General features: G+C 38.4%; 1 long non-coding RNA gene across 2 annotated transcripts; it reads left to right on the top strand.

Annotated features, from left to right (window-relative positions):
- Positions 1–786: 786 nt before the first annotated feature.
- On the top strand, positions 787–22,164 carry LOC138685100 (uncharacterized). Of its 2 annotated transcripts, XR_011324330.1 has the most exons (5): positions 787–876; positions 12,083–12,164; positions 15,305–15,435; positions 17,359–17,480; positions 21,490–22,164. It is a non-coding gene; the product is annotated as an uncharacterized lncRNA (long non-coding RNA). The 2 variants fall into 2 exon arrangements; XR_011324329.1 differs by lacking the exon at positions 21,490–22,164 and having other exon boundaries at positions 17,359–19,144.
- Positions 22,165–22,233: the final 69 nt, after the last annotated feature.

Here is a 22,233-nt window from a genome sequence, read left to right as displayed (position 1 = left end):
GGTTCCTACTTGAACCAGATATTACAGCATTTATGGCAGTAGGACTTGTGTGGTAGAGCACACTTACATAACAGCCCATGTCTGATACACTTCTCTGTGTTGTGCTGGGCTGAATAGAGGTAGCTAGAACCAAAAGTTCACAGCCTCAGCAGTTTTAGCTCAGGTACCAAAGAAAAGCTACTCAGCAACAGTTCACAAATGGAGGAAAAGGTTTTGTAAAGTAAAATGAGAAGCGTGTGTGCCTTAAGGAGTGTGTTTCTTTGTCTTTCAGCAATTCTTTCCACAATTCTTATCTATTTCAAATACAATATTTTGTATATTCAGGTTTTGTTCTCTGACAAATTTTGTTCAGTAACTGGTAGAAATTGCAGATCTGCAATAAACAGGTCCCATATACAACTGGCTTTTACACCAATGGCTCTGTAAGATTTTCCCTATTTTCCCTCTGCTTTGTCCTAGGTCATATTTTGGCATTCCTATGCCTCATCTTTTTGACATACAATATATTTCCGTGGTGTATTTGTGTGTTTGTGAACTTGGTGAAATTTACCTTCAGCTGTGCTACAATGTATGTGCCATGCATAGTACATTGAGAATTTGTTGTTCTGCCTCTGTCGTTTGATCTTGATTTCACTCCTTTCCAAGATAGTGTAACCTCCATGTTTTGACCTTCCCACCCCCTTTCAACATTTCTCCAGAGAACTGATCAATACCTGCTGCTTTCCCTTTATTCAGATGATGGATAGCTTTGGATAACTCTGTAATCTTTGCTGTCCTTTTCACCACCAGATTCTCCAAGCACTGACCTTCATAGAGGAATTCTTCAGATGGCATGCAGGAACCATGCCTGTTTCTGAAAGGTTAAAGAAAGTCCTGGTAAGTTCTCATGTTATTTATTTAGATTTCCTGAAATGGAGAAAGCAATACATAGTAAAAGTGAGACATTTTGAGTTCTGACCTCTTGTAGGGTTCCACAAATCTTCACCAGCTGGGTGTCATTTGATCTACTTCTACGTTTCTGTAATCTGTACTTGGCCTAGTTTTAAGTGTGATCCAGCCCTTTCCAACAGGTTAGTTTCACCTGACTGAGTGTTTAAGTATTTACAGGAGATGCCTAAGTGAGAAAATAAGGTATTTACTGCCCAAAGAATCTAAGTCAGGTCTTGAAGCTGCTTTCTGGTGCTCCAAACTGACTCTCACAGGGTCAGAGATCAGAGAAGTCTTCAGAGGAATTTTTCATAATCCTGCAGAAAGCTTCATGATTCCCCCTTTTACTCTGAAGAAGCAAGAAAAAGAAAAGCAGATCTGTTCCCTGCCACATAGTTAGGCAGAGTCATGTCATTCATACTAAAATGGAGGGTAGAATATACCTACTTGTGCTTAAAGTTAGGGCCAACAGACAGTGCTATTTTGAACTAAAGGAAGGAGAAATAATGAGCAATTCTTATTTTGTGAGGGAGTGGGCACTGACCAGATGATGCTAAATCTGAATGCAGCAGCATCCAGCTTCCAGCAGAGAGGCTGCTGGAATTGCCTAGGCACAGGTTGGTAACCAGGAGGAACTGACAAACCTGAAAAAAAGTGAATTATTTTAAAAGAGCACCAACCCTCAACAACACCTCTGAGATTACTGTCTAAAATATCATTTTGAATTACTTTTAAAATGTGCTTTTTTTTATTTCAGATCTATTTAACTTGTCTTAATTTTTAGAGCCGTCCCTTTCTATTGTTTCTCCTTCCACTGTGCATTGTGTATATTTCTATCCAGCTGTGCACATGCTTGGGTGCATCATGGATTGGTCTGTATAGTAGAGTCATGAAGTATATATGACTAGATCTTAGTCTCAGATGGATAAAATTGCACCAATATCTTATGACGAACACAAAACATACCGGCAGCATGTCATAAATATGACTGAATTTTGACTTAAAATAATTGAGCTGACAAGACACAATAGTACCAGAGTCTGTAAGACCTGCTGAAGTGATCTTGATTTTAAAAGGACTTTGTCAGCATAACTTCTTAACATTCACATTAGAAAGCAGCAAATAAAAGCAAAAAGCGAGTTTCTAGTGGAGCACATTTGCTAATTTTTAGCACATTGCCTTCTGACACTTTTCTTTCAAGGTTTGCTTTTTAAAAGTAAGGGTTCATCTGTTCTGTGGTAGCATTCAGCAAGGACTTATTTTAAAGGACTTTTTGGCAAGGCAATAACTGTTTTTACATAGAGATAGATACTTACATACATACATACTTTTACATATATGCTTTTCCATGTATTTTAGTAAATTTCCAGGCTGAAGGAAATTTACTTACATTTTGTTGAGCAAAATTAAATACTTATATTTCAGCTTTTTAAACTGTTAAATACAATTAAACTTAATTTCAATTTTCTTTAAACAGAAACCCAAACAATTTCATTTTAAATTGTTTTGACTAAGAAAATATGTTTTTTCCTTCAGATAAAATTCTGTGAAATTAAGATAAACTCTTGAAAAGGTGGGGGGGGAAGCACAACACAGCCAGAAGTCTCTCCTGATTGTGTGATTTTTAAAATAAAAAATTTTCAGTCCTGGTGAACTCCACAGCCATTGACTGACTCATGCATGCTATCGGGAAGCCTTGGATACTGTCAGCAGCATTGTCATTGAGAGGGTAGAGTTATTTGATTAAGTTTATGTTACTTCTTTCATGTGTTAATATGATTTTTTCCCCCTCCTCCAATATTGTGTTATTTGGAACTATCTGTTAATAAGAGATTCAACCAAAAGGTGAATAGTTTGATAGTTGCTAAATGTAATGCAGGTCAGCAATGCAAAACAATTTTGTGAAATGTATTCCTAGGTTAAAAGAATCTCTCTTAGATTTGTTCAATTTTATTTCTGCTTAGTCCTTCTGAAAGGTGCCAAACTAAGAGTAAAGAGTAAGGCAAAATTTACACATTATGCACAGTATGGGAATAAAATGATCCACATGCTGTCCTTCGAACACACCCAGATGAATCAAGATTGTCAATTCTTACGACTTTATTGGATTTTGTGATATTTGTCATCTAGGTTCTTCTTAAAGCCTTAATTCCTAAAATCAAAGAATTGCTAGGAAATCTTAGCTTTTTCTCATTCTTTTTTTCTTGTTTTTCCATTTCCTTCCTTTGTTTTTTCCTTCCTTTCTTCCTTCCTTTCTTTTTGTATGTCTCTCTTTTTCTGTCTTTAATAATTTTATTGCTTCCATGGCTGCAGAGAAAAACTTGAAAACTTGTTCTGAATAAGTGTAAAAAAAAAAAAAGCTTTATCTTACATATCTTACTTCATTACTTTAAAGCCAATTTATTTTTTCAGAATTTCCTGTTTCCTAATCTGTAAGACCCAAGTTGTATCCCTATGCCAGAATGAACCATCCTCCTCAGATGGCACTGAGTCCTCATGAGCTCAGGGAGAAGCAGAGAAAGTATTCTGGAGAGCATGGCATGACTGGGGAAAAAGATTTGGGGTCTCTGGCTGCTGCTGCAGAATCCTCTGCTGCCTAATCTCATCAGATCTTTGTGCTCTGCACCAAAATGAACATCGTGTTTAACTAATTTGGAGAGTGTAGTTGGCTGACATATCATAAATGCAGATTCTTGCTTCTAGTCCATCAGGAATTCTTGTTTGAACTCAGAGGTCAAGGCTGTATTGCCAGTTTGAAGACTAAGTTTGAAGTCCAACATCTCAGGCAGGCATGGAAAGAATTTTACCACAGAGGAGAGGATGTAAACTGTGGAGCCAAAAGTCATTTTATATCTGTTTATATACATGTATTGATGTATTACTCATGAAGCAGGCGCTAGAGGGTTTGGGATTTTTTTTTTTATTCCAACTTTGTAGAACAGTATAAATTTTACATTCACTGGAAAATGACAAGCTGTTTTTAAGTGATGGCTTCATGTCAGCGCTAAAGGCTGTGGTTGTGATTGCCAGAGGGATGAAATGCCCATTAAAGATGGCAATTTTACTAGCAGTATGGGATTTCTGGGTACACAGTTAATTTAGCCATGAAAAAACTGGGTTTTGGCAGAAACGTGCACTTTGTCCTAGATTCAGTTTATAAATACCACTCAAAATATCATTGTCTTTTTCTGTGTGTGTATGTGATTACTCTCAAGATGGGAAATGGGCATTTCCACACAGCTTGAAAGCTGTGATCCTTGAAAACCCATCTTTATTCTCTGTCAAGGATGACTGGAGTAGATTACACTGGAGTATTAAAAATACTAGACCACAAAAACCTTGAACCATTACCATAACTAAGCTACCATAATAATGGTAACATTTATTATTTTTTTTTAAATCTAGAATGTGGAATAAATATCAGCTTTCTTACTTTTTTTAATAAACAATCACTTTATCACTATAAGAGAATTTACTTACTCCTTGCAATCTGCATTTATCAATAGCACTAACATTGTAAAAATAGAGCAATTATATTTAAATGACAGAGCTAAATATTGTGTCAGAGGTATGAAGTAAATGGCATTGTTGCTCATTTCTTGAAGAATAATTTGCTTCATGAAAGCCACATTCCCAGGTTGTGAAACCCAGCAGGGCCTTTCTGTCAACAAGCTACAACTTTCAAGTAAATTACGTAATGCAATACATAACGTTTCTATATTTCACATGATTATGTACACATTATGTGTGATTTTTCCCTGCTCAGAAAAGTTCTTAAGAGTTAGATCCCACTCCTCTGCATACTAATGTAAATCATAAAAAACAAGGAAATTAACAGTTAAGCCATTCAGCTGTTCACCTACACTCTACTCACTTGGCTACCTCCATTCTGCTACTTCCCACACACACATCTCCATCCTCCACTTGAACAACCCACAATTATCTTCATAATAAACCACTATGTTTATAATAATGGAGCTGGGAGCATCATCTATCAGTTTGCCTTGAACTTCCCATTGAATGGCCGTGTTTTCAGTTATTCATATGAATGAATTTCAGATACTTAATAGAATTTCAATTACTTATAACCTTTATCAGAATGAATTTTTTCTGCATGTATACCTCAGTCTGAAATTTTGGGAAAACTGCAGCCAAAGCAGTGCAGCTGTTTTCAGCAGAAACACTGAGGCAAGGTGGATGAATTTGCTCAAGTTAAAGTACACCGATTACTGGGGTTTTTGAGAATGTAAAAATTTTTAGTAGTTGGGGCAGGGCTCTGAAATTGATCAAGAAAACAAACTTTTTGCCAAATCCATGGAATTCTACCTAACTTTAGCCAAGTTAGAACCACATGAGCTGTGTATTGTATTGTTTTGCCAGACTTCGCAGCTCTGGCTGAAATGAGAAGGGTCCACCCTGAAGTTGTAGGTGACTTTCCATTCAGTAACAATTCTCAGTTGATGTGAGCTTTGCAGTGGCCAAGTCTGGGCCCTAGAAACCAAGGATCTGTGCTTTCCTTATTGCTTCTCTTGTTCATTATTTTTTTGCACCTTTGCAGGACCCACAAGCTGAAGTTATCAGCCACAACTCCCCCAGCGAGGTGGTGCAAAACAGGGCAAACAAAAATTGCATTTCTGTGTAGAGAGCTGACACCAATGAGCTACAAACAAGGGAGGACCCCTAGGAAGCCCTCCTGTGGTGTTGGTTAGCATTGCCCTGGCATATGAACAGCCTGGCTCTTGCTGTGGTTTCAGAAAGTGAAGTGAGGATCTGAGGGGGGATTTAAAAAGGCAGAACATGAAGGCTTTACAGATACTGATAGGCAATTCCTTCCCCAAGTGTGAGGGGCAACAGAGGAAAGAGCATGACTGGGCTTGTTTTGAAAGCATCACAGTCAGAGGAAGGTACCTTGGCTCATAGACTAATTGGAAGCAAGAGCTGACCTTTTGATATTGAACATGAGAGGGTCAGTGGTGAGCAGATAGGCCACAAAGGGCTTTGAAAGTCAAGACAAGTCATTTGTGTCTAATTCGACTGAGAAGGCTACAGAGAGCCAGACCTAGGGAGGGACAAGGGAAGGAGATTTGTGTCAAGAGCTTGAGAGAGAGAGGGCTGGGACTGGAGGTAGGAGAGGGAGCTGGGAGAGCAGGGGAAGTGGCTGGACAATCTGAGATCAGCAATAGCAATGAAAGGGGGAGGGAGGATGGGATGTTTGAAGCAACCTTCGTATGAATGAAAGCTTGACAGAAATGGCAGCAGTTTCTGAATTATTATAATATATTCCAAAGACATGCCAATTCAGGAGTTCACAATGCAGCTGTTGTTTCTGAGGGAATGAGAAATTATTTTACCAATTTATGCAAAAGACTATTAAAAAGGTGGCAGACGAAGAAAAAGTATCTACATAAAAAGGAAAGTTAATTGCTCCATAAAATGACTCACTGAGTGGTTCAAAAATCTTCTCATGCATAAATATCAAAGTTTTACTGTTTGGATATTTTTTGTTTGGTTTCTTCATACTGAAAGAGTAATTCTCACAGGCCAGTATCTCCAGAAATAGTAGTAGTTGCATAATTGGATGTTATGAAACAAAGCAGATATCTCTAGTTTAGCTTCCTGGAACTGGAAAGTTATAGGAACTGAAAAAAGGATTTTCATTTCTATTTGCTGGATTTACCCATGGACATTTGTTCAGAGTACTCATTATGTGCCTAACCTTCACTTTACCTTCGGGACTATCATGGGCATAACTTTGGCTGAGCATGGATCTCTTGTCACCAAAAAAAAAAAAAACCCTAAAAAATTTTCAAAGTTATTGCCCTTGTAAATTACCAGGCTAAAGTAGTAAGTGTTATGGGCACTGGACTTCTGGTGAGCTTAAATGCTATACTAATAGATGGCCACTATAATCTTCCACCAGTTCCCTGTGAAGTTTTCTGTCAGTTGATTCTGTTTCTCGTATGACCACATATGAAGACAATTCTGAAAATGCATGTTGCTGCCTCCAAATCATGGCTGTGGCTGGCAGTGTTCTGTACAGTCGAATATGTACTTTATGATCCCAGCTGTCTTTTACTGTTGCTGTTGCGCAAAGTGCTTGTTTTGATGATGTCCAAAAGTCCAGTGAAACATGGGTTCCATTCTGATGGGTGATGTGCAGATGTGGAACCAAAACCATGCTGGATTTGTGGCAACTGTCTAATTGTTCGCTTTAACATGGAGGCTGATTTCAAAGCAATGTTCTGCAAAGAATCCATCACCGACAGAATTAGCGGGGGTGCCTTTTATGCATGTAGGTGGCTTGTAACAAATCACAGAGTTGTTCTTTTATTTTAAAGACAGCAGCTGGATGTTGTAGTTAGGCAGGTGTCTATAAATCCCAGCTCATCAGGTCCAAAGAGGAGAGCAGTTTCCCTGAGGGGGTGGATGACCTAGCTGCCAGACTTGGGAGAAACCAGGAGGGGGGACTTGGATACCCTCAGGCTTTCATGTGCATCTTACATACATGCAAGCATATTTGCTGTCCAGCTTCTAGCTTGGAATTTGGATAGGGATGTTCCTCTAGATAGATGGGAAACACAAAAGCACTGTAAATAGCATGAGGCACCCTATATTTATGTTTATGTTTATTTATATTGTTTATCGCTGGGTGTGTTTGGCTTAGGTGTGCTTCATATGGAGGTTTGCTTGTGGGTGGGTACTAGAGACAATGGTTTTATTTTGATGGATGATTTATACTTACTGTGTCATAGCACCTCATATTCGCAGGGAACTTTACTCTAGCTAAGTTTAAGACAAGATGTAGACTGTGTCATAATACAGGAGTGATTCAGTCAGCATTGCCTTCAAGGTGTTGCCCATAAACAAGAGGAGATAAATTCCCTTCCTAAATGAGGTGGGTTTATGTGCCACAAGCATAATGAAACTGTTAAAAATCAAGGAACAAATTATGTTCTTCAACTGCCAGAAGTGCCTAGTCCAGTGCAGCTCCCCTTGTTCTCACTCCAGTGATCCTCCTTTGCTCCCCTGTAGCAAATCAGGATGAGTGGCTGCTCAACCTATTTTTTTTTTTGCTACTCTTGTCCCTCTCTCTCTCACATCTGATTTCCCAGACCCACAATACTAACTTCCTCCTGCTCTCTTTGCCTCTCAGAATAACCTGTCCGTCGGTTCTGCTCCACTGCTCTAACATCCCACACAGTTATTCACTCAGTCCTATGCAATACCCCATGACTACCTCAGCCCTCTTTGAAAACTTACCTTCTTGTGCTTCCTTGACTCTTCAGTGACCAGGATTTAAAACAAAACAAAACAAAACAAATCTGTGCTAGATTCTTCATTTTTTCCTACTGTGCTTAGTTTCAGAAACTGGAGCAACTATTAGCTCTTTTGTCTCTGCTCAAGACCAATTTTTAATTAAATATGTTTTCTATAGTCACAAACAAACAATTTTATTCTGACCAAACCTCTTCTTCCTGTTCTGTAAGGAATCCTGTATGTTTATCCTGCCTTAAATTGTGCACATGAACACAGTAAAAACTTCTTTGTTTTAAAGACTTTGTTCTTGGTGGCCCCACCTATTACTCTGCTTTTCCTTGGGCTTTCACACCAAGTCTTGGTGTCCCTTTTGTATCTATATACTCTATGTAAAAATATATCTAAATATATTTTCATGTAATTTTTCTTCTATTAATTTGTCAAACAAGCAAAAACTTCTAAAAATAATTACAAATAACTGACCTTTATAGAGTATGTGAGTGACATCTTTTCGTCACATCTCATTATATCACTCAATTCTGATAAGCATAACTCAGGAACGGTTTGAGTAACACTGCACGGACTCATAATTTTAATTGTTAATTCAAGTAAATTGTAGTTACCAGTCTATCCAAATTCTTTGACATGTATTTTGTAAGGGCTGTCTGCCCACTGTCCTCTTATTTTGTGATCTTAGCTGTTTTTCATGATGCTGAAAGATAATTTCTGGTCACACTTTATTTTTTTTACAACAGAATACACTTTTCATGTCACATTTTAAAAAATGCTCCCCCTCAAGAATCCCCCACTGTCAAAGGCTTATAAAGAATTAAAAGCTGGGTTAGCTGGGTTTAATTTATGACAGTAGAGCAATTTAGCACAAAATCTTTTTCCTTAGTAACTTATGAATTAGAATTATGAAATAAAATGTCCCCAAAGGTGTCTATACACCAGTTTGCAAAGAGAACATACTCTGCTATATAAAGAGAAAGGATGTCTTATTAAAGGACTGAGGCTTGGAACATCTGAGGGCTCTTTAATGTTATTTACTCGCTGTTGGCTTGAAGCCAGCAACAGAAACTCTTTAAATACAACAGTGAAGAATTGGGCCCTGAGAGACATTGTAATAACAAATTACTCCTCTCTTTCCTCCTCAGTTATCTCCATCTGTGAAATGGGAATAGCCTGTTTGTCAGAGCACACTTGTGAGACATAATTCATTAATGCCTGTGAAATGGTTTGAGAACATCGAATGGAAGTCTCTGTTCAAGTGTCAGTTATTATTAGTTCTGAAATGAAAGCTATTTTATATTGCTGCATCAGGAGCTACTTGAAGTCTCTTGTTCTATACAAATAACAAGTGGTACATGAGTGACATTTCTTTTGGCTTAATAGGATAGTCTATCCACAGTGCTGAAGGAACGGTTTGTGCTGGTAAAATGACATTAGGGAGCGCTGCTAACACACTTAGCAAAGCCACCCATTCCATAAATGTTTTGATTTGGGGAGTCAGAGAACCAGGAAAGAAAGAAGGTGAATGAGAAAAGAGAGAAAGGCAAGAAGAGGATGGTCGGGGCAGGAAGTAGGAGAATGGGGTGGAGGAAAGGAAGAAGGGCAGATTACTGGAAAAAAAAAAAAAAAAAGATGAAGAGGAGAAACAGAAAGAAACGTAAAAAATGGCTTTTCAATTAAAATAAGAAGGCAGTTGAATGTGTTTATTGCAAAAACCCACAACTTAGAAAAACAAGGCTGTAATGCCATCTTGGGGTTTCTGGTGACATCTCAATCCAGCAGAGCTCTGCTCATTTGGTTTGTGAATGTCAACAGAAACCCCTTGATGCCATTGAGGCTCACAGTTGCCTCTCATTGATTCTGTATTATTTCAACAGTGGAAAAATAACACCTTTATTTTCACAGCCAAAGTATCTCACACTGTGATAGAAATGTACATGGGCTTATTGAATATCATCTCTGTTCATTTTTATCTAACTTCTGTGTTATCACTGTGGATTAGAAAGATATGTGTTCTTTTATGGCTATCACGTGAAAGACTATTTGTCAAATACACCGTAGCCCAAGTCTTTATTAGGCTAAGGGATATAAACTATTCTGTCCAGATGTATTCTGCTGTTTATTATTTTAAACTCACCTTATCATTACAAATATTACCCCAAACAGACCTCTTATTGATCCTTCTGACATGTTCTATATATTTTTCTCATATTTCACAGACAGGATAATCAAACTGGAATAAAATCTATTTTGTGAAATGAGTGAAAATATGCACCATTTAGTCATGAGTATGTATAAAATGTATTGGAACTTTGAGCCCAACTCTGGCACATGTAGAAAGCGTTTAAATTTTGCTGAAAGAAAAGAGGTTCAATGACCGAGTGGTATGTTGTCTCTTGATCTTCAAAGAGTTCAGGTAAATAGGTGTATTCGATCTGGCTGAGATGGAGTTAATTTTCCCCATAGCAGCCCTCATAGGGCTGTGCTTTGTATTGGTAGCTAGAAAGGTGTTGGTAACACACCAGTGTTTTGGCTACTGCTGAGCAGTGCTAGCACAGCATCAAGGCTGTTTTTTCAATGTTCCCCCGCCCCCTCATGCAGTAGGCTGGAGGCTGGGCAAGATCTTGGGAGGGGACGTAGCCAGGACAGCTGACCCAAACTGACCAAAGGGATATTCCATACCATATGATGTCTGCACAGTAATACAAGCTAAGAGAAAGGAGGAGGAAGGGGCAACATTCATTATTACAACATCTGTCTTCCAGAGCTACCACCACACGTACTGAAGCCCTACTTCCCAGGAACTGGCTGGACATCGCCTGCTCATGGGAAGTAGAGAATAAATCTTTTGTTTTCATTTACTTCCCCATATACTTTGCTTTTGCTTTATTAAACTGCCTTTTTCTTGACCTGTGAATTCTTTTCCATCTTATTTTCTCCCTCCCTGTTCTGCTGAGGAGGGGAGTGGTAGAGCGGCTTGGTGGGCACCTGGCATCCAGCCAAGGCCAACCCACTACAATAGGAAGTAGTGCCATTGTAAAATGCACAGCCTGAACTATACTATCCTGTGCATGAGTCACAAAAATTCCATTAATTAATTGCATGAAAGTCAATTTTAATGTCTGTGATGACATTGGAAAAGACCAATGGTTAAATTACAGAAAATTGGAATGTTATTCTGTATAAATGGTCCTAAAATAGACATTCTTATAATTGAGAAATACTCAAATAATCACAACTTTTCAGTAGGAGTTTTTTCTTTAGAAACAGCAAATTTCTGAAGAAGAATTTTGTATGAGAAATTTATGTTATGGTGACTGAGCTGACATTTCTTTGCGCCATAGAAAATAAGTTTGTGACTGAGCTGAGTTCACATACACCTAAACCTTTCCTAACAATCATCTGCCTATCTAGTCTGGGCCAAAATCCCTTTAGTATTGAGAATTCCACCACCTTCTTATCTAGGTTGGACCTGTGCTTCTCTGTCCTTACAGCTAGGAAACCTTTCCTCATTTCTCAGCTTCTTCATGGCTTCAGACTGAAATGGTTATTTCTTGTCCTGCTTGTGGTGGACATGGAGGAAACTGATCACCAGCCTAACCATAACACCTTTCTGCATAAGTGAAAATGTCATCATACTCTCAGCTCTTTTCTAATCGTTATTCTCAGTCTTTCCCCATTGGTCATGTTTTTTAAATTGCTCTAATTTTTAGTTGCTCTTCCATGGATTTTCTCCGTTGTCAATATAACTTTTGAACAGTGATGCCAAAAACCAGCCATCAATTCTTTTGCTGAGACCTTGTACGTATTGCATAGATGACCTCTGGTGTCGTGCTCAGATGCTGCTGCTAAGATATCCCAGAGTGATGCTTCGTGTTTTTCCCAGTTCCATCTCACTGATGACCCACACTCTGCCTTTGGCCTTCTCCACCCTGCAGTACTGGGCTGCTGTGCTGCTGTCTGTCCAGGTATTCTTTATTTTGTGTTTTTATATTTAATACTTGCCACCTAAGTACAGAGCTTATTTTTGATACTATAATCCCAAAACTTCTTGCACTGGGTGAGAATTTTGAACACACAGGCACGACACGTTCTGGCTGAGGGCATGCATTCAGTTCGAATTGCCTTGAAACCCTATTAGTGCAGTAGAGGGCTCTTATTATTAATCTTAAATAAATTTGTATATATTACCTCACATTTCTGGGGGAAAAAAACCAACTTGATTTCAGAATTTTAAAATTATTCTTCATTTTCTTCTTTTACTTTCTTAGCAATGAGCACTTTATTCTAACAGTCTTTAATTATCAAAACTTTATTGAAAACATCAAGAGTTATGTGAAGATACACTTGACCTGGAGTGAAGTATCAGGAGTTTTTAAACATTTAACTTATAGTGTATATTAGTATGAAACTAAGTTGAGCAGAACCCATTAATGTCACAGTGGTCGGTTACCAATGGAAATAAATAATTCATGATGAAGGGAATTAGTCTAATTAGCAGGCAGTTTGAGTCCTTTGATAAAACCCAGCTCTAATTCCGTGAAGGGCAGGAAGTGCTGTCATCAGTCAGCCCTGAAAAGATTAGCATCTATTATGAATGAGGTTAGACACCCTAGTGAAGTCATGTGTGTCCTGGAGACAAACTTAATATGTTCCAGAATGGGACACAGTTTGTCTCACCAACACATCATGATTCCTACTGGGCTATTGTATGTAATAACAAGCAAAGATCAGTGCTCCTTCCTATCATTCTCCCCCTGTCCATCATTCTGACAACTGTGCAAATACATTTTCCATGCAAAGCAGGGAATGTGCCCTGAATACTTGTAAAATTGCATGAGATGTCAAAGAAAATGTGTTACCTTTTCTCAGCAACCTAAAACCAAACACACCAAAATACCAGTGCAGAAAGAGGGTTTAAAAACAGATCTGGTAAATATATGGGGTGTAGAGGGAGGTGTATCAGTTTTGAAGTACATTGATTCCATTTGAAAACATTATTGCCATCTGTCATAAGATGCGTCAATGAAGCTACAGACGTAGCTATACATGATAGAAAGGTTTTAAAATAACTGGTGATGCTATAAGCTTATAGTATTAGATGGATATATAGAAGTGACATCCTGGAAAATTGCCTTAAATTCTGGAAGTATGGCCTTAAAAAAGGAGAACCTTCTTTGTGTTATGTATTTTCGTTTAGAAGTGTTAACTGGTTCATTTGAGGAGACTAGCTGTGAGATGTGCAAGCTTCATGGTTTTGTACTACATGCTGACGCAACATCAGCTGTGTTTCCATTTTTGCTTATGAGCCTTTTGAAATTATATGTTTCCGTTTTGCAATTTGATGCAATAATGAAGAAACTCCACATTTGTACGTTATTGTATTGCCTGTTTTTATTGTAGGAAATTAATTGCTCCTTTTATTTATGTTATTAAGGGGGGAGAAAACAATTTTGCAGTATTTTATCATTTGCTGTAATAATTATCATACTAGTAATACAACGGAAGCCTTAGAAACAGAGTATATTATGTTCAAATGTCTGAACGGCACTTAATATGCTGACATTTGCGGCTGGGGAATATTGGTCTTCAAAGTACATTGAAAAAGGTAATAATAAGTTACTAATAATAACCCTGATGAGCTTAAGATTATTTATAATATAGAAATGAAGAGGAAAAGAATAAGTGTAGTCAACACAAGAAATGATTTTCATAGAAACAGAACAATATAGCAACTCAGCTGTCCAAATACTAAATGGCAATGGAGCACCGATATTGCAGAGAGTACCAGAATCAAGTGCCACACTAACTTCAAGGAGATTCCTAGATGAGGTTAAAAAAACAGTGACCTTCTCTGGAGGGTTCATTGCTCTGAGTTCCTAGAAGAAAGAAGATGTGCATGGTAGTCGACCTTGATTTGTTCATTTTTGTCTTGAATTCACTGGCTAGTAAAAGTCAAGACAAAATTCAGCTGTATGAACATTTTTAGGGTTTGAGTCTATCATCTCTGTGTGCCTCTTAAAAGTGATCCACAGGATGGGTGTGCCTTGGGCTAGTGAATGGGTTCATTCAGCTCATTAAAATGGATTTATTTATACATATGTGTAAACAGTTGCACACTGTAACCACTATTTTTATCACTATTTTGGTGGGACCATGCTTGGAAGCAGAAAAGTTATGTTCTGGAAAACTTGCGGTATTAGTACCAGTTTAGGCAACTAACCACATGTACCCTGAAGTCACATAAGACAATTAGAGAAAACAGGGAAAAGATTGTAACAAAAATATGATTTTGTCAAATCTCTTGACATCCTTAACTGGCCCCTAGCTTTGGCTATTGCCACAATATACAGGAGCTTCTTGTATAATTCACTGGTATATGTTAAGTCCTCCATGGAGTTCACAGACTGACTGGTACACTTTTTGCAGGTTAAGAATGCTGCTGAGTGTAACCGTAAGAATTTATCAAAACATCATTTGTTCAATATATCCCAATAACACCTGTCCCAGGTCATACTTTGGTAATATCCACCAGAGAAAGAAGTAGAGCAATGAATTCCTTCTTCCAAAAGCTCTCCTTCTGTCCTTTCTTGTCTTGTCTAAGGAAGGCTGAAGTGACTCAACATAGATACTTTGCCTTTTTTCTCTGTGAAGTGCGATAACACTTTTCAGCAGCTGTTTTTTCCTGATTATTCCTTTCAGAATTTGTAGCGTGAAGCACAAGGACCAGGTGCCCAAAGGCTGGTTAAGTCCAGCTTTGCTCTGTAGCTCTGTGTGAGGTTTCCACCAGACACTGTGTGGCCTGACGTTGGTAGGCCTGAGTCATAGATCGTTGAATAGTTTGGGCTGGAAGGGACCTTTAAAGGTCATCTAGTCTAACTCCCCTGCAATGAGAGGGGACATCTTCAACTAGATCAGGTCATCGTGGACAAATCTGGCCCTTTCAGTCAATAAATCAGAAGTAGTTATACGGCTCAGCTGTATTCCCATTGAACAAAGATACGTACTCCAAGTGCAACCAGAGTATAAATTCGTAATCTGCTGATTTTCCTTGAACAATGTGTTTAAACAGTACCCTATTCTTACTTCCTGTTTATTCTGCTTTCAGTGCCGGGAAGGTGATACTGTGAAATGGCTAACCACACCGCATTTCTGACTCTTATAATGTACTTGCATTTCTACGTTCCTGTGGAAAAATCCAAGTTCTTATCTACTGGGACAGATGGAGTCACTGCGTCGGTAAGGAAAACTGGAGAGGTCACAGTAGTTCCTGTGTCGTGTGACAAAGAGGGCACAGACCTCAGGCGGCCATGCTGCTATGGAGCCGGTCTTTCACATTGTACTGAAAAGGTGAGTTCTGCAGGACTGATATTTTAAAAACCGGCAAGCTCGTGACAGAAGATCCTTTCACCAAGGCACACTTTATCTCAGCAGCTGTCTCACCTGTCCCCTCAACAGAGGCATCCTTATGGGATATCATCCAATAATCAATTCCTCTCCTTCCTCCTATTTTGTAACTGGTGTTTACATGTGTCATCCCATTTCTCTGTTGTCCTTAATTCTCACTTTCACCCTCCCACACCACCAGTACAGCAAGATATTGCAGCAAAGGACATCAGCCACATTCACAACTAAATCTGTAACACGCTTAACCATTTTCAAGGCTTACAAAAGTGGGTTTAACAGCCCTATGTTAGTCCATTCTCATTAACTACTGATCACACTTTTAATCTGTTCTTGCTGCACATTTTATTCAGGGGCTCTTGTCATGCGTATCAATGTGAGCCATTTCTTTCGTAAATAAAGGACTGTTTAGATCTTCTTGTAAATAACAACACAGAGCTAAAATTGTCCTGATGAATATAACACATTGGTGAAATGTTCATTCTCAGGTATGTCTGATTCACGATGCTTATAATATACTGTGCTATCTAAACTAACTGCTGCCCATTGTCCCTATCTCAGATCAACTTATGTTCTCAAATACCTGCTGAAGAACATTAGATACTGGCTGCTTCTACTGAACAGAAACATGGAGCAGAAAAACGTATGTCCCTCAGTTTCCCAGTTCATGATGAACTTAATCTCTGGGTTTTTTCTGCTAGTAGTGTAAATTCAGATGTTGCAGCTCTCACTCAGAAAGTTTTCTCTACTTTTAGATAGAGAGCAGATGGACTAGATGATCATTGTAGGTTCCTCCCAACTGAAATATTCTATTCTATTCTATTCTATTCTATTCTATTCTATTCCGTTCCATTCCGTTCCGTTCCGTTCCATTCTGTTCTGTTCTCTTCTGTTCTATTGCAATGAAGAATAACAGAGAAACGAAAAAAGATACAGATTAAAGTAATATCATGCTATGCCCTGATTTTAGCATATGTTTATCTGCATCAAACCAACCAAAGTTTACTTTATATAGATAGAGCAAAAGGATGGAAAGGGACTGAAGTAAGGTTACAGGAATTTTCATCAGGAAAGTGTTCAATTCTAAGGGCATTACTGGAAGCATATAAAGCTGAGTGCATTGTAGCATGACAAGCAGGAGAAGGAAGGGATCACAGAGGCTAATATTGCAGGGACATAGAGAAAACAGTGGGATGTGAAGTCAGTAGCATACACTGAAGGAGCTATCCTAAGCTCCATTAAAAAGAAGCTGGAACTTGAGATAGGCAGAAAAATGGTGAGGCAGCTAAGTCTTTGAAACAACGCTTCTGGCATTAGAGGCAAGTGGACTTTTTGCTGCCTTAGTTCTAACTGGTTGTACTTCATATGATGCCCTGCCTGTCATCACTGGGTTTGCAGATTAAAAATGCAGCTCATACTCGAAGTTTTTGTGTGAATCCAATCCAGAGGGAACATTTGGGGATCATTTCCTGTCTTTTGAACAGAATGGAAGCCCTGGTTATATGGAGAGAGAAACGTAGACACTCTCTCTACTGCACCCCTTGTGACCCAAGAGGAGGAAATAGATTTGCCATCAGTTTAACAGCCAAGACAGTCCTATGGCAAGGCCTGATCAATGGGAGGTTCTTGTTCATCCAGCAAGAAGTCTGGTGTAAATAGCTACAGTAAATTAAGCTCTTATGAAAAGTCTTTGCTTAAATAATATTTTATATTAATTTACTGGTGATTGTCTCAATTTCTATTTTTTCTTTTTTTCAGCTCCAGCTCTTTCCCTGCCAATGCCTCAGGCCCTCTTCTCTGCTGCTGCTTTTCTGCACTCACAGCATCACCCAGAACCTGCTGAGAGTGCCACCAAAAGAGGCAGCAGTGAGAACCCACTGGTGGGATGCTTTCAGTTACTACACTCAAATATCAGGTTCTTGTGTGTGTTTTCCATAAAGAAGTGAAAAGAATAGGAATTGGTGCTTACGTTTACCAGTTGAACTCAAATCCCACTTGGCTCAGTTATAAAATGTGCAGCTTCTCTGATACGCAGCACACTGTAGCATTCTGACAGAACTCTGGTTGTTGATGTGCTTGCCTCCAAACTGAGTAACAATGTGACCTTCTCCTATAATATCATCTGTATGAATGGAAATTGTATTTTACCAATGCACCAAAATTTTGAAGCTAACAAACCTTCTCTGAGCGCTGTACTGTAACTTCTCTTCCGTAATTAAACCAGAACTGCTCTCCTGGACAGGTTCACTCAGCTTTGCCTTTCTTTGAGTAATACACCTTCAGACCAGTGCCTTGTTTTGATGTATTACAATGATAGACTGAAGAGTTCATGTAATACATCATCACAGTCAGCTGTTGCTGGACGCCAAGGATTGAGAGACTGAGCCAGCTGTTTTTCTGATGTATTCTGGTAATGCATCACCAGATGATGGAAACTGATAATGTATTACTTCAGAATGACACCACCCAGAAAAGGAAGAGTCCAGAGGTGCCAATTCTGTATAATGAGGCATTCAAAGTATGAAACAGGGCTGCAAACTCCTGGAACAAGATGTTGGTAATAAATCAGCTTTCTATAGTATTACATTAGCAATGTGGCTGCACAGGTACACAGACACTGTTGTATGTGATCTGATTTCCCATGCCTCTTTGTGATGCTGCTTTTCTGTAGATCAAAGATAACCCTAGCAGCAGTTTTACCTTCACTTCTCTTACAACTAAGCAGTTCACAATGCAAGCAACCCAGAACAAGGGACAGGGCAGAGTTACATTGTCTCAACAAATTCAAAGAGTTGGGATTCCTCCTCAGTTTGGAGTACCTTTAGAGCCACTCAGATGCCACTCTTTTAGTGCACTGAGCCCATCTGTGGCAATGGCAATACTCTTGCCCTGTGCCCTTGATGGGAGTACTGCGTCCCAGAGGGGCACAACGGGCTGGCCCAGAGCACTACAGTTGTGATTGACTTCTCCTGCAGGTTGACTGAAGACAAGGAAGGCTCCTTTGGCCATCTCTTCATCCCTTCTCTTTTCATCTTTCCCCTGCTACACACACAGAGTCAAGCCAAACAGCAACCGATCCCCAATGATTAACATCAATTAAAAAGAAAATTATTAGAGCAGGTAGCAATTCTGAACATTTGCCTGCAAAACACTATCTCCTTGATAAAGCGGGACAGTGTATGTGTAAAAATATTGCCTCTGAATTTACTTTGAACCCCAGGGCAAGCATGGGAAAACAGAAAAACTGGAAAATTATTTTTTAAGATCATGAGCTACATCTCTACTGGTAGCTCTTTCAAATACTTCTTGTTTGTTAAATGCAGTACTGTTTATAGCTTTGTATGTGTAAACCTCATTAGATCTTTGGCACGCCCTTGAAGGTGAATAGGTCCTGCCCTCAAGCTTTATTTTTTATTTATGGAAGGTTTACACTGCAAACAAAAGCTAATTATATTTTACTAACAGTAAGTATACTTTTCTGTCTGTAGGCAGATATTATAAATCATGGGACTACAAAACATTAAATATGGTTTTGTGGCATTGATTCTGAATCAAAAATATTCCAACCTCATATATACAAATGTCCAACCTCATATATACAAATGTCTATACCAGTACAATTCACTCTGCTAGCTCAAATTTAGTCAAAGATTTTTGAAAAGAAGCTTTGCCTGGCAGACTTCATACTGGATCAGGTAGTTTCACAGCCTATCCTTTCATAGCCACCACAAGGCTAGCATAAATATTGTGCCATGTGCTGTGATTTACCCTGCAGAACAGTGATTGCATGCTCAGATCTGATCCATTGCCAATACCGTCATTCATTCCCTTCATCTTTGGTACTCCATGGAGCTGGGTGTTTTCAACCCCTGCCTGCCTTTCATCTCAAAGCTGATGCTTAGCACTTTGCAAGGGCAAGTTCTATAGAATCATATCTGTAATTTATTTCCTGCAGTTGATTGTAGGTACAAAATTCCAAGTGCAAATGATCTCAGTAACCCACCAAAGATTTCTTGATTAAAAAAAAAGAAACACAAGAATTTTCTGTGCTTGCTTTTTCAGACCACCTCATTTTGTCTCTAAGATTATATACATGATTGGCAATCAACCTTGAAGCATCACAGAAACATTTTACTCAGCCTTCATTGCTCATTTTTTATTTTCCTTTTTTTTAAAAGTATTTTTGTTTTTCCTTTAAACATTCTGGCTAACGTGTACATAGGGCAAAAGTTCACATATCAGGAGTTATGCTTGCAAGGGACTGGTGGAGAGTGTCAGGGATATATTCCCTCTGTGACACCATTTTGTCACAGTTAAATAGTGATCATTAATATCTCCTTGAATGAGACTTCATGGAAATTGTAGTTCTGAACATGCAATCAGCTCATTTATGGCCTAGCAAGTGTTGCCCTGAGCCAGCAGTTGACTGACACTCAACTGTTTTTGTAAAATTCACCTTATCTGCTACTATTAGACACTGAGATGGCACTTTCTCTTTTAATTTTTGGCACACAACAAGCATCTCATCTCCAGTCTGTGTGCAGAAAAATCACAAAATTTGTATTTAGCTCTCTTCATAAACTTGGACAATATGACAAGTTTCTAATCCAAATAATTGTTTAAGATTATTACAATGATAATTATTGCGCTGATAATAACACATTATTTCAGCTGACAATACATTAGTTCCATAGGGAGATAAACTGCCAGACCAATGGATTTATCTTGATAACAAAATGGATTACTATTAACTATGATTATGATTTTTCCATCCATGCACAAAGAAATCTCCCATTGAGTTCATTGTCTTTTGACTGACTGCTGGTAAGAGGTTTTGCTACACATAGATAACAGGACTGGATCCTGAACGAGTACGATATTGTTATTGTTATTCTGCTGTTGTCTAGACAAGTTCTAAAAGTCCATACCTTTTCTTAGCACTGTAGGAAGAGGACTTGTTTGAAAATGCCTCTTAAAAATTATGAAGTGCAAGACAAATAAGGGATAAAACCAGCCATGAATCTATTAGGATTTTATAGGGTAGATTAATAAGTGAGAACAACAAATCTTAACCTAACTACTATTTCCTGTATGTAGCAGCATAGAAAAGATGGCTCTACACCCATGATCTTCCACCATTAAACCAAAGCCTTCACTATACTGGTGATACAAACTTTGGACATTACATTTCCGCCCTCTGATTATGATTCTGGGCTGTAGCAAGTAATATCTTTTATCCCTGATTTTTATTCTCATTCTGAAAAGTATCTAAGGATGCTTGATCCAGAGAAGGATCTTTCACAGTGATTATGTTTTTGTAGGAAGGCAAATGTACAGAACTGTATTGTTAAAAATCTTCAGACCAAGTGTCTTCAAAGAGCTTTGGATCAGGCCCTGAGTCTTTACTTAACACTTACTTACAAAAACTGTTATAATCCAAAACTGTTAAAAATCTGTACATGTTTTGTTTAGTTCATCTGGTTCATGTCTCTCCTGTATGTTTATTACTGTGCTGTGCTGGTTTTCTTATTTTGTGTCTACAGCATGCCTCTTTAAAAAATAAAAAAATAATCAATCCAGGTCAAAAATATTATAGAATTCTTTGGAAATTTTGATAATGTCATGAACATTTATTTGCTGAAAAATACATTTGACACCACAAGGCTAACATTAATGTGCAAATCAGTGGACTATAAAATTCATTTTGGTCCCTCCAGGGCATTATTTTTATAAATACAGAAACATAATCATGCATCCTCCAGAGGACTAAAAATAATTATACAAATTTACAACAAAGCCCAAGGCAGTGTCTCCTTTTAACTGTCTGTTTTTAATATCATTTAAATCTTGTTAAAACTTAATTACCAATTCTCTTCTGTAATAATTTAGGTGGAAGAGCTGAGGTCTAAGCTTGCTGTTTGAGAGAGAGAACTTCATCGGAGAAACAAAGACACCAAGGCACAGATTGACAAAATAGGACAGTGCACAGAAAAACTTGGTAAAGGAAAAGTCATCGCAGATGATAATGAAGAACAGAATATGCATACATCTATTAACATCCACATAAAGTGGAACTCAACTGATGTCTTGTATGATGATAATATAAATAGACCAATGCATATATAAATCTAAATGTAATATTTACATCTACACATACATACTTATGTATATGTGGTGATTTATTCATTCATACTGGTATAGCTCAGGCTGTATCCATCTGGGAGGGGAGTTGCAGGACCAATGCTTTCATTCTCTGTCCCTGTTCCCCAGCTGTTCTCTGGGAGGTGGTGGCTGCTCAGAGCAGCTGTAAAAGTGAGTGGCTCTAAGTTCAAAGCTGGCCTGGCTACAGGGTTTAGGCAATGTGTGGAGTAGGCACATTTTATGCGGAATTTCTACTGCTTGAATACCTGAGGATCCATGTTTATTTTTTAAGGCTGCACTTCCGAACAAGATAATCTGTTCTTTTTCTCCATGGCTGATAGAAGTGGGTACAATGGCAACTCCACCTCTCTATCAAAGGTATAAGGTCAGGGAGAGGGCCTCAGCTTTGTACCCCAAACAAAGCACCTGGTAAGCAATTTAAAAGAAACATTGCACTATCAAAACCTATTTCTTTGGGCTGATTTACAGAAG

This window comes from Haliaeetus albicilla, chromosome 4 (genome assembly GCF_947461875.1).
Source record: "Haliaeetus albicilla chromosome 4, bHalAlb1.1, whole genome shotgun sequence".
NCBI classification, from domain to species: Eukaryota; Metazoa; Chordata; class Aves; order Accipitriformes; family Accipitridae; genus Haliaeetus; species Haliaeetus albicilla.
This window is presented reverse-complemented; position numbering and strand designations above follow the sequence as displayed.